This window comes from Rhagoletis zephyria, unplaced genomic scaffold (genome assembly GCF_001687245.7).
Source record: "Rhagoletis zephyria isolate East Lansing unplaced genomic scaffold, Rhagoletis_zephyria_1.1 Rzeph_scaffold_00297, whole genome shotgun sequence".
NCBI lineage: Eukaryota > Metazoa > Arthropoda > Insecta > Diptera > Tephritidae > Rhagoletis > Rhagoletis zephyria.
The window spans coordinates 1-13,524 of record NW_016157381.1 but is presented as its reverse complement, the minus strand read 5'-3'; the positions used below and the strand labels follow the sequence as shown (position 1 = coordinate 13,524).

General features: G+C 33.9%; 1 pseudogene; it reads right to left on the bottom strand.

Moving 5' to 3' along the window:
- Positions 1-2,022: 2,022 nt before the first annotated feature.
- On the bottom strand, positions 2,023-2,761 carry LOC108358811 (uncharacterized; annotated as a pseudogene).
- Between the last annotated feature and the right edge of the window lie 10,763 nt (positions 2,762-13,524).

Genomic DNA, 13,524 nt, shown 5'->3' with positions numbered 1-13,524 from the left:
AATACTAAACGAAGTAAACAAAAAGAGCAAAAAGAAATGTGCAAAAATAGAAACGATCTCAGTTAACTACAAAGGAATAACAACAACAATGATAACAACAAATGACTCGGCAAGATTAGATGTAAGCTAGTGAAATTTAATTAAATTTAATAAAAACCACAAAAATCACAAAACTTTCACTTAGCTTCGGTTATTATCACACTAAGATGCTCGTAGGCACTTTTTATAGCAACTTTTACTCAAAATTAGCACAATAAACTTTGCAAAATACAAAGAACAATCAAGGCACAAAATAAGTAGAACTTCACAGCTTGACGTTTGCGTTATAAAGTGACGATGTTGTTACGTTATTTTGCATTTCAAGTGACGATATGAGGAAGTTTCTTATGCCACAAATCACATTATAAGAGTTGCTGGAATTTTTAATAGCTTGAAAGCAAGACAAACTGTCAGTGCATATATATACTTTCCTCTGTTTTCTATAGAGATAATAAAGCTTCCGCTGTAAAGATAGAACAAAATGGAAACAGCAAACCATAAGAAACGATAAAGCCATTTTCTTTAACTGCAGCATAGCTTGTATGAACATTTTTTTTAACCATCCGTATAAATAACCAGCTAGTCAGACAATTTAAAATGTCAGCTATTTCCAAGAAGCGGGTTCTAAGCACTGAGCAAGGAGTACTAGATTTAGGAAGATGAACCAAATCATTAATGAATGAATCCCCTTTCAATGTCCACGGCGGAAGTCGAAAACGCCAAGGCTGATCAACTTTTAAAGGCAGCTTGTTATCTTTCGCAAACATCACAAATTTATAAATAGAAGACTTAATTCGTAGCAAGCGTTTTCTTGAGGCAGCAGAAGAAAAATCTTTTCGCAAAAGCAAATTCGAGCTGAAAATAAGCTGGGATAAAGCTTATATAAACTACCTTCCATACTGTCAGATGGAAGTCCAGATTCAGCAAAGATATTTTTGATAGCAGACGCAGGAAATACACGAAGAGAACGACGGACAGCAGTATGGTACGGAGAAGCTAGCAACTTCGAATTAATCTGCGCTTGATGTCCATAAATTTCCAATATATAGTTGATTGTAGATAAGATGAGAGCTCTAGTAACATTCACCAGTAGAGCCGGGCCAATAAGAGAGCGCTTACTCTATAAATATTTAACAATATTTAAATTATCAAAAAGTGTTTTCCTAACAAACTCACAATGCTATTTAAATAAATATTTAGAGCCAAGTATAATACCTAAAAACTTAAGACCATCAGTACATACAATATTTTTGTTATTTAAAGTAAGAACAGGAAAAGTACAAAAATTTGTCTTACATACATATATGAAGTAATTTGGATTTAGAAAAAGAAATTGAAGCGCCTGAAGGACTGTACGAAGAGTATAACTGCGATAAAATATCGCTAAATAAAGAATCAACTGAGTTTAAATTAGAAATTTTAGAAAATAATATAATATCATCAGCGTAAATAAGATGACCAACATGTGGGAACTAAGACAAAATGAAACTAATTTCATTAAAATCAATGATAAAATATAATAACAGAAAGGGGGAACCTTGAGGAGTTCCATTTTCAAAAGGGAGAGAAGTAGAATGAACATTGGAAACAAGAACACTAATTTTACGATTAGAGAGAAACCGATTAACAAAATAAAAATTACGTGGCCCAACCTTACATTTAAGAAGCTGCTTAAAACCACATGAATACCAATCCGATCGAAAGCTTAAACAAAATCTAACAAGAGCAATGAAACATGATTTCTGCAAGACAACGCGTCAGAAACGAAATGGTCAATATGTAAAAGAGCGTCAAGAGTACCCTGCCCCTTCTTGAAGGCAACCTGATTATGATGAATAAGTTTATTCGAATGAACAAACCAAGTAAGCCTGGGAGCAATAATTTTTTCCACCAATTTACCAAGACATGGAAGTAGAGGTCGATAGCTACTAGCTTCATAAGGCAATTTGCCAGGCTTTAAAATTGGAATAATAGCACCTGTTTTCAAATAAGAGGGAAGTAACCTGAATTGAAAATATTGTTATTAAGTCTGATGAAGCGGGGAAAAAGAAACGGAGGTAGGTGTTTAATAATAGGATATGATATTTTATCAATGCCAGGTGTTTTTCCTCTGACTGCCAAAAGAGCAGAATGTAGTTCAAGTAACGATAACTTAGCTGATGCAGAAAGAAATGGCGGAGGAGGCCATGAACCAGAAAGGAAAGTATGTTTACAGGAAGAAAAAGCAGCTGGAAAGATAGAATCAGAAGAATCATTAGAGAAATTAGTTGCAAATTCTAAGGCCTTTTCTTGTGGAAGAAGAAGAATACCACGAGAAGAAATAAGAAAAGAAATTGGGGAAGAAAATGAAAAACCAGACAACCTTTTAATACCAGCCCAAACTTTTTAGGGTCGGAAGAATCATTTAAACTACTAGTAAAGTTTTAAAAGCAGAGCGACTTAGCAGCTTTAGCTCTACGCCGAAACAACGCATTGGACATTTTGTACTCAATCAGATAAGCGGAGGTACGAGTGCGCTTGAAATCATGCCAAGCCAGTTGCTTACGACGTTTTAAAGTAGTAAGTTCACTGTTCCACCATAATGGACCCAGCTTAAAAGGTCTGCTGGAAGACTGCGGAATGGATTGATTAGCCGCAGACCGAATATCTTTTGAATATTAGAAACTTCCTGATTAACATTAGAAGAAATGGGAAAAGAGTTGGAATGAATAACACAAGAATCCTCAAAATAACCCAATCAGCCATGTCAGTACAATCTAGGTCTAAGTAGGAAGAAGGACGGGAGAAAAACAATTTACTAAAAATCAGAAAATAATCGCTACCATGAAGATCATCTATAAAACACCAAGAAGCTCTAGCGGAAAGTGAAGGAGAACAGAGGGTAAGATCTGTATGAGAAAAAGTCATATGTGTGGATAGATAAGTAGGTGACCCATCATCTATACATAGTATAAAGGAAAGTCGAGATTCTTTGTACGCGGTAATCTCGAAAACTACTGAACGGATTTTGACGAGATTTTCTCTAATATACTCTGTATCGACAGGAGAAGTATCTTTTTTTACTTAGAATTTAAAAAAAAAACTATAAGATCCGCACCGTTCGTTGGATTACAAAAGATGAGATGTCAAATGAAAGGGATTGGCCTCTAGAAAAGCAATAATATTTTTTTTTGAATGAGGTTGCCACCTGTTAATAAAATTACCATATTCAATCATAATAAAGCGTAGGCATCAGTTCTGTACCTAAAAACTATAAGATCTACGCCGTTCGTTGGATAAAAAATACGATACCAAATGAAAGTTCATGCGCTCGCATGTACAAAAACTAAGTTTTTTGAGTAGGGTTTTCACCTATTTAAAATTATTATATTCTATACATAGTATAAAGGAAAGGCGAGATATTTTAACCACGCTACTGAGCGGATTTAGACAAGATTTTTTATGTATATAATAAACGAAGTACATGATGACATATGATTTCTTTCTCTAAATACGTAAATGTACATGCATATGCATACATTCAGTGCGTGGCGAAGCCTCGCGCATCCATGGCCGGCTAGTTAAGAATAAACAAATTTGAAGCAAGAATAACGTCCTCAATCACGCGACCTCTATGATTAATTAATGCCGATCACCAAAGGCATTCAAGTCACCTGCCAGAAAAAAGGGACAAGAACTAGAGGGAAGAATATTTCTAAAATCAGTTGCACCAAAAATTTGGTTTGGAGGGGAATAGGTACAGATAACAGAGATATTGTTAGGAGTTTGCATTTCAATAGGTAATGAAGAAATATTCGTTTGAGGTTGAGGAAGGTCAAAGTGAGGGAGGTTTTTCTTGACAAGGATAGCAATACCCTGTTTGCTTGTAATATTCCTGGGAAGATTGAAAAAATGAGCAATATATGCTAAGGGAGCATAAGCTGCCACATTATAAGCAAGGTGCATCTCATTTAGTAAAACAACTGAAGGAGTATGTGTTTTAATAAGCAATTTTAAAGCAACATAGTTATTCAAGTAGCCATTCATATTGCACTGAAGAAAGGTCAACATATCTTATATATAAAAATAAGTGCACGTTTTTGGTGTGACCTCATAACTTGAGAACGGCTTCACCGAATTCAACCAAATTTATGTGACATATTCGACCTATCATGCAGATGGTTTATGCGAAGTTTTCCTGAATTCGGAAAAGGGTTCGTGGCACCACCCATACTAACTAAAATATAAAAATAAGAGAACGTTTTTGTTGTGACCATATAACTTGAGAGCGGCTTCACCGAATTCAACCAAATTTATGTGACATATTCGACCTATCATGCAGATGGTTTATGCGAAGTTTTCCTGAATTCGGAAAAGGGGGCGTGGCGCCTGTATTTTATATATAAAAATTAGTGAGTTAGCTTATAAATTGAGAACGGCTTGACCGAACTCAACAAAATTCATAAAACATATTGGGGCCATCATGCAGATATTTTATGTGGAGTTTGCCCAAATTTCGAAAAGGGGGCGTGGCATATGTATCTTATGTATAAAAATAAGTACACGTTTTTTGGTGTGAGCTTATAACTTGATAACGGCTTCACCGAATTCAACCAAATTTTTGCGGCATATTAGGGCTATCACGCAGATAGTTTATGTGAAGTTTGCTTGAATTCGGAAAGGGGGCGTGGCGCCTAAATTTTTTTCTATATAAAAATAATAATAAAAATAATTCCATACTCCCCATCTTAAATAAAAAAATAAGTGCACGAATTTTACCAAATTTAAACGGTATATTCGGACTATCATGCAGATGGGTTATGTGAAGTGTGCCGGAATTCGGTCTGTCACGTAAACCACGTGTATGGTACAACAGCCGATACATGAAAAATAGAAAACACAGTGAAAAATTCTTGCTATGATGTGCTGTGTTTATTTTTTCTTCGGATAAATTAAGTCAAGTATAAACATGGCTGCAATATAGTTCTCAATTAGTACTTGATTTTTTTTTAAACATATACGATTTAAAAACAACAAAAACAGATTGTTTTATTTCAACCCTGCCTTGAGCTCAAAAAAATTAATATAATATTTAATTGAATTTATTTCAATAATTTTGCACAAGGTTATTGCATAATTTCGTACGAAAAGTTTCAAAAAGTCGTGGAAAATTGTTGCTATAATGTGCTGTTTTTATTTTTTCTTCGGATAAATTAAGTCAAGTATAAACATGGCTGCAAGTTTTTCAATAGGGATTTTGTAGAGCCAATGGAATGAAAGTCACCACAACACAACATATCTGTCATTTCATCGTATTATCGAATAGGTGGTGTACATTGATATTCGGTCTTTCTATTTTGGACTTTGAAGAATCAACACAATGCAGGATTTACGTGGAAATCAGCAGCTTTTTGGTGGTGCTTTGGTATTATTGCCAGGTGACTTTCGACAAACATTGCCGGTGATTCCACGATCAACACCGGCAGATGAGATCAATGCATGCTTGAAGTTTCCCCTCTGTGGCGATATGTGCAAAAATTGACATTTCACATGAACATGCGTGTTCAGTTGCACAGTAATCGATTTGAAGATCGGTTCTCGAAGCAATTGTTAGAGATCGGAAATGGCAAAGTTCGAATCGATAATACAAATGGCTTGATTAAATTGCCGACGAATTTTTGTACAATTCTCCAATTAAAAGAAAAATTGATTGAATGCGTGTTTCCAAATATTGCTCAAAATTACCTGTATCACGATTGGTTGAGAGAACGCGCAATACTGGCACCAAAAATGTGCATATCAATTCAATCAATTATCAAATTCTAGAAAAATTGCCATATGAAGTGACAACATATAAATCTGTTGACAGCGCAATGAATCAAGATGACGCAGTGAATTATCCAGTTGAATTTTTGAATTCAATGGAACCGCCTGGTATGCCACCACATTGTTTGAATTTAAAGGTCGGCTCATCAATTATTTTACTACGGAATTTAAATGCTCCAAAACTGTGTAATGGCACAAGACGGCAGTAAAAAAATTGATGGCGAATTTAGTTGAAGCAACAATACTGACTGGCAAAGCGAAAGGTGAAATTGTGCTCATACCACGTATTCCACTGATAAAAACAGACATGACGTTTGAATTCAAGCGTTTGCAATTCCCAGTGCGTCTAGCATTTGCCATGTCCGTCAACAAGGCGCCAGGACAAACTCTTCAAGGATTGAATTTGGAGGAGCCGTGCTTTTCGCACGGACAGCTATACGTGGCCTGTTCAAGAGTTGGCATTCCAAATTGTTTATTTATTCATACCCAAGATGGAAAAACAAAAAATGTTGTATATCCAAATGTGTTGGATTAAGATTAAAAATAAAGAATCAAACATTTTGAAATAAATCAAATGATAAATATTCATATAGAAAAATTCCAGGATTTGTCATCAATTTTTCAATATTTGGTGTAGAGAAGCACACCGGGGTACCGCTAGTTAAAATATCCATATATACAATAAAAAATATGCATATATACGTATATCGTCGTTTAAAGTATAAAACCGCGTATCAACAAAATGCAAAACCGCGTATCAAGATAATGNGAATTACCCGTATCACGATTGGTTGAGAGAACGCGGAATACTGGCACCAAAAATGTGCATGTCAATTCAATCAATTATCAAATTCTAGAAAAATTGCCATATGAAGTGACAACATATAAATCTGTTGACAGCGCAATGAATCAAGATGACGCAGTGAATTATCCAGTTGAATTTTTGAATTCAATGGAACCGCCTGGTATGCCACCACATTGTTTGAATTTAAAGGTCGGCTCATCAATTATTTTACTACGGAATTTAAATGCTCCAAAACTGTGTAATGGCACAAGACGGCAGTAAAAAAATTGATGGCGAATTTAGTTGAAGCAACAATACTGACTGGCAAAGCGAAAGGTGAAATTGTGCTCATACCACGTATTCCACTGATAAAAACAGACATGACGTTTGAATTCAAGCGTTTGCAATTCCCAGTGCGTCTAGCATTTGCCATGTCCGTCAACAAGGCGCCAGGACAAACTCTTCAAGGATTGAATTTGGAGGAGCCGTGCTTTTCGCACGGACAGCTATACGTGGCCTGTTCAAGAGTTGGCATTCCAAATTGTTTATTTATTCATACCCAAGATGGAAAAACAAAAAATGTTGTATATCCAAATGTGTTGGATTAAGATTAAAAATAAAGAATCAAACATTTTGAAATAAATCAAATGATAAATATTCATATAGAAAAATTCCAGGATTTGTCATCAATTTTTCAATATTTGGTGTAGAGAAGCACACCGGGGTACCGCTAGTTAAAATATCCATATATACAATAAAAAATATGCATATATACGTATATCGTCGTTTAAAGTATAAAACCGCGTATCAACAAAATGCAAAACCGCGTATCAAGATAATGCAAAAACGCGTATGTGCATAAATTATTTTCTAGAGAGTAAAAGCACTCTTTTTTATAAAGCAATAGCACTTCTGGCTAGTATATTTCAGGATGAATGTATAAGGATTGAGCCAAAAGCTTGTGTGAGCAAATTCAATTTTTGGCAGCCAATGTCAGTTACGCGGTTTTGCAGAATGACGATACGCGGTTTTGTTCTTTAAACGACGATATATATATATACATTTAAGTATAAGGAAGCTAAGCAACAAGAGAAACTGAGGAAGCCGAATCAAAAGTAGAGGACAACAATTTTTTTCGATATCTTTAGCACATTTGACAAAGGGATAATAACAGGGGAAAATTATATTGGTTTTCATTTGAAGATAATTTATTGATTGTAATATTTTTAGAAACAGGCGGAGTAGTTTCTAACGACGGACCTTTTTATATTTATTTATTTATTTTAATATTTTTAGGTATAGGTGAATTATTAACTAATGAAGAAACATTTTTTGAAGCTTTATATGAATTATCAGTAGTTATGTTAGTATTTTTAGTTATATTAGCAAAAGAATTTAGACTAGAAACAACTGGGAGTTTTTTTATATTTGCTAGTAGCTTCCCGCATACTGCATTTATTAATAGTTTTAATTTTAAGAATTCCCTTGAATTTCAATAACTTGGGACAAAGATTAAAGGACGAAGGATGATTACCAGCGCAACTAGCACACAAAACCCTAGTGCAATCAGCAGGTGATAAATGATTTGGTGGAAGAGTACACATTACATAAGCTGCAGAATTTCTACAGTGCTTAGAAGTATGGCCAAGAATTTGGCACAATTTGCATCTCATTGGATTAGGGAAATACGGACGGACATCAAGGGCTCTCCAGGCGACTTCAATTCGATCTGGACGATTGTACTTATCAAATGTTAATAAAATAGCCCCAGACGGCTTACGTAAGCCATCAACCATACGTGTAAACTTAAAAAGAGCAGAAACTCCTTAGTTCCTTGAGGCCATCAATAATTTCATCATCAGATGAATTCAGGCTATTATGCAGGGTGACATTAATTTGACCAGCACCAGGAAGGGCTTTGCAGGACATAAATTTTCCACCAGTTTTCTTATTGTTAGGGTTGCCAGATTTTTTATGCGCGAAATCAGTACGTAGACTTTTTCATGCTAAAAAAAGCAGTACTTTTCAGTACATTTTTATTCAAAAGCAAAATTATGAATGTAAATAACAGATACTACTTTAAAACGCCAGGGTACTTGTATTTAACAATTAGTTATAAGGCTTTCTGGTTAAAAATTATTATTCTGTAGTGTATCTTGTTGTTGTAAACTGAATAAAAAATATAACCACATAACCAGGCAAGTGTGAATAAACTCAGTATTTTGGTATCTAAATAAAATATAGTTGATAAAAAATAAAAGTGTTATTCATTTTAACATGAGTGTACACAATATTGTACACAGGAGCCAACAAATTATTTTATATTTATGACATTTTTGAATAACAATAATGGGACCATTTGCAGTTTCAGTGTTTTCAGTTGCTTCGTTTGAGTGCGGTATTAAATGAAAAATTACACATTTTTTCAAACTGTGGAAAAGTACCACTATTTAAGGACTTCATCTATATTTCCTCATGTCTTAAATTAATTTGTTCAAGTAGGCAAAAACTTTGAAAGACTAAGGATTCGCTAAAAAGAGTATCTAACTCTATGTTTTGTATGCAAAACTCTTTTACGATGTCAGAAAATTGAGAAAAAAGAATTGTAACTTATAAGCAAAAGCCATTCGAATATTCAAATTTGTTGTTATTAAACTGAAAGTTATTTTCGAGAACTAACAGCACTCGACTCCACCATATTATCGCAATTTTTTTTATTAATTTCTTGGGCATATCAAACATTATCTGAAACACGTGAACTATAATTAAATTATTTTCTTCTTACTTTTTACAGTGCAGTTTAAAGAAGCTCCAACGTTATGTAAAAACCTTACTAAAATCCTAAAGTATTCTGTTTTAATTGAAAATTCAGTACAAATCAGTACAAATTTTGAAAAATCAGGACATTAGCGTACTGATTGTATGAACGAATAAAATCAGTACAAGAGATGAAAAATTAGTACTGTACTGATAAAATCAGTACGTCTGGCAACCGTACTTATTGTAGACCAGAAATGAGGCTCCCATCACGAAGTTCAGAAATCTTGTTAACATCCTTACTTATGGCTTGAATTCCTTTATAAACCGCAAAGCATGAAAGAGAGGAAATCGGTTTAGAGTCATCTAGCGATTTCATAACAAGATATTTCGGGTCATCCTTCTTAGTTAGCGGAAGCTCAGGAAAAATGGCCAAGGAAGATCGATCTTGTTTTTTGCGCTTAAATTTTTGCGTTGGAGACGATAATAGGGCAAACCTATTATCGCCAAGATTGTCAGCCCCTAGGAACATTGCGAAAAAACGTTCGCAAAAAGTTAACAAGAAACAAGTAAAAATGTCTAAGTTCGGGCGGAGCCGAACATTAGATACCCGGCGCAAGTATCAAATATAGTTTTTTTCATCCTTCCGAAAACTACCGCTACTTGGTAAGCAGGGGTGGATTTATCCCTATTTCAAACATCTTCAATAAACTTATGTGGTTATATGTGGGCAGTATCACCCCTATTTTCAAAAATTCCATAATAATGTTACCTCTTTTCAAGGGATTGTTGTTAGTATCAATTTTGTGGAAATTAGCCTCCTCAAATTTCACTGCAATTTTTGATTGTCTTTCCTCAACATTTGAGACATTTGTTATGTTTCCTTGGGCAATGTTCGCGATCCGGATAAAAAATTTGCACGCAAATGCAACAACAAGTGATAGAGATCTGGTTCAATTTATGATTAGCTGTATTTGCTGCACGGTTTGATAGAACTTGATTCAAATAAATTGCCTTTATGTTAAATATTTATTCGAGTGAATACTATTTCATTTAAATTCACTTTTCGCATTTAGTGAGTTTATTTTAATATTTTCGTCTTCCTCGTACTAGTGGTATAAAATTACTAGCCACTTTTAGTGTGTTTTCACTTCGCTAGAAAATTAGCAAACGGCAACACTGTCCATTGGTTTGGCTGATATTATTATTGGTGTTAATGCTGGTTGCCAAATAAACTAATTCGTACTTTTTTTAACTTATAACTGTCAACAGTGACGTGTAGGGCCGTAGCCAGGATTTTTTTTCGGCGGGGGTTCTGGCAAAATTTTTTTTTTTAACTTTTATTTTGATTAAAAGAAAAAAAAACGATAAAAATAAAATATTTCACACAAACAACAAAAAATATAATAGATAATCCCATGAGGCTATTGCCTGAAAATTTTAAAATGCACTTAGTGGCATTGTGCTACTATGATAGCACGGCCGCGTAATCATAGTCAACTTATGTATAGTAGACTGCATCACTCCCCATACAAAAAAAAAAAACATCGGTACTATTTTTCACTGGAATTATAAAATCTATTATATTTTAAGATTTCCACCAAAATATCAAAAATACTAAGCTTTACGTTAGGTGGACGGATTTGAAAATACCATCAAAAATTGAGTTTTTTATTAATAAAAACAGTCTTTTTTTAAATATTTTTTGAAAAAATTACCTCAATTTAAGCTTAAAAAGTTTGCATAAGAAGATTTGAAAAAAATTTCTACAGAAACATAATAATGAGATTTTTGATGCTACTTTTGACCTTTTTTCAAAGACTGGTTTAAGAAAAACTTGAATAACTCAGCCAAAACCTTACCAATTTAGACTTATGAGGTATCGTTGGTAATGTATTTTCTCACCCTTTTAATTTCTTTGCGAATAAGCTCATTCAAAGTATGAAAGAGGAAGGTAAGATAAACGCGTGTCATTCCATGTTGATTTAAGAAGTAATGGTACTTGATAAGGAAAAAATTGGGTCGTGAGTGAGTTGTTTTGCAAATAAATAAAAAGGGTGAGAAAACACCTTTCCACTTATACATCATAAGTCTATATCGGTAAAGTTTTGGAGCAGTTATTCAAGTTTTTCTTACACAAAGGTTAAAAAACAGCATCAAAAATCTCATTATTATGATTCCGATGATACACTTTTTTAATATTTTTATGTAGATTTTTTAAGGTTAAACTGTTTTGTCATATGAGGCGATTTTTTCCAAAAAATCCTTTAAGACACTATTTTTATTCATAAAAAACATAATTTTTAGAGGTATTTTCAAACCGGTCCAGCTCACGTAAATCTTAATATTTTTCAGAAATATTTTCGAACAAGTCTTAAAAAATACTAGGTGTGGTAATCCCGCCGCAAAAACCGAAACTTTTTTACCTTTTACATTTTTACGCGCCAAATAAATATAGGTTTGGAACTCGCAAAAACATTGATGTTGAGAAAAAAACATTGAAGTTAGTAGCTTATATAAAAACATCGATGCATCGATGTCTCCAGCTCTAGTGTGAATACCAAAATATTTTTCTTTATCCCAATCACAAAAATTAATTCGTTGAAATTTTGCAATAGAACATCGCGGTATTGTACCAACCTATTGACAAAAAAAAATTTTCCCAATTTTTTTTATTTTGTACCAATAGAGCAATATAAAAATGAACAAATCTGTACAAATGTACCAATCAAGTGTCACTGTCTTAGAACTTTATACAAGTAAAAAAAAATCACGGGTTTTGTTAAAGAATGAATTATATTTTTATAAAAAAATAACCAAAATTAAATAGCAAGGAAAATTGTCAGAACACCTACAATCTCGCTCAAACATTTATTTTACCATTTTTCGAATTTTTTTGAAAACTACTTAGGGCTCAGTTATGCATACTTGGCATTGCATGAGAGTTGTCACATAAGGAATCTGTTAAATAAGCTTTGCGTCTAAGCGGTTACCCACTGCACAGCATTACATATGTCGAAGTCTGTTGATTTTTTGATTTCTACGTAAAATGACATGCTATGCAGTGCAGTCCAAAGTATGCATAACTGAGCCTTTACGCTGGGGTATGACAACTTAAGTAGGCCATAAAATAAAAATACGAGCCGAATAGGTACACTTTCGGAAAATGTATCAACTGGTATCACTGCAATCAGTTTACATTCAATTTATCTTTGAAAAAACCACACATTTAAAATGATCCACGCTAAAAACAAAATTTAATAATCCTCAGCAAAAATTATTCCAGTACTGTATAAGTACTTGCTATCTTACTAACTGGTGGAGGAGTTTATAAGAACATTTTCCATGAGTACGTACGTACATATGTATGCATATACATATCCATGTTTGTGAAGCAGCTACAAAGCATACGAAAGCCAAAACCGTTTTTTGAACAATTCAACCTTTGAAAACGAGATGGGAGAATACCATAGGTTGGGTATATAGAGATGCACAGGGTGCTACAACTTTTACAATCGTTTGAATTATGGAATGAGAAACATAAATAAAATAGAGTAAATTTAGGTTAAATACAATAAAAAAGTATAAGGGGTATTCGAGATTTGTTGTATGTGTCCTCGTATTCTGTATTTGTGGTATTTGTGGCTCTTGGTAGATAATTTAATAAAATTGTAACAAAATACATGCACTGTTGTTGTTGGATTTTATCTAAATTTAATTTATACATATTTTATAAATACTGCAAGTGCAAATATTCGATTAATATTAAATAAATTAGGTGGTCAGGGTCTCACAAACGGATGGTAGCATGCATGTAGGTATGTAAGTCGTTGTAAGGTGAGTAAGCGCTGTAATGAACGTACGTACACCGACGCAGTACTGGATAGTCGATAAAAAACAAACATGCAGATGTGCGGTTGGGGCACCCGTTATGAGCGTTTTATGGTCAAGCGGTTGCTGGGAAATTACCCGCTGGGTGGCGCATGTCATGTAATGAGCTGCTGCAGTTGCCGATCTGCATTTGAAACGTTTATGCCAAGCGGTGGCACGTGGCCGTGCTTTTATGTAGATACTGTAACAAATTTTTTACATTATTGCCTATTCACGAATATCTACATACATGTTCATATGTATGTATG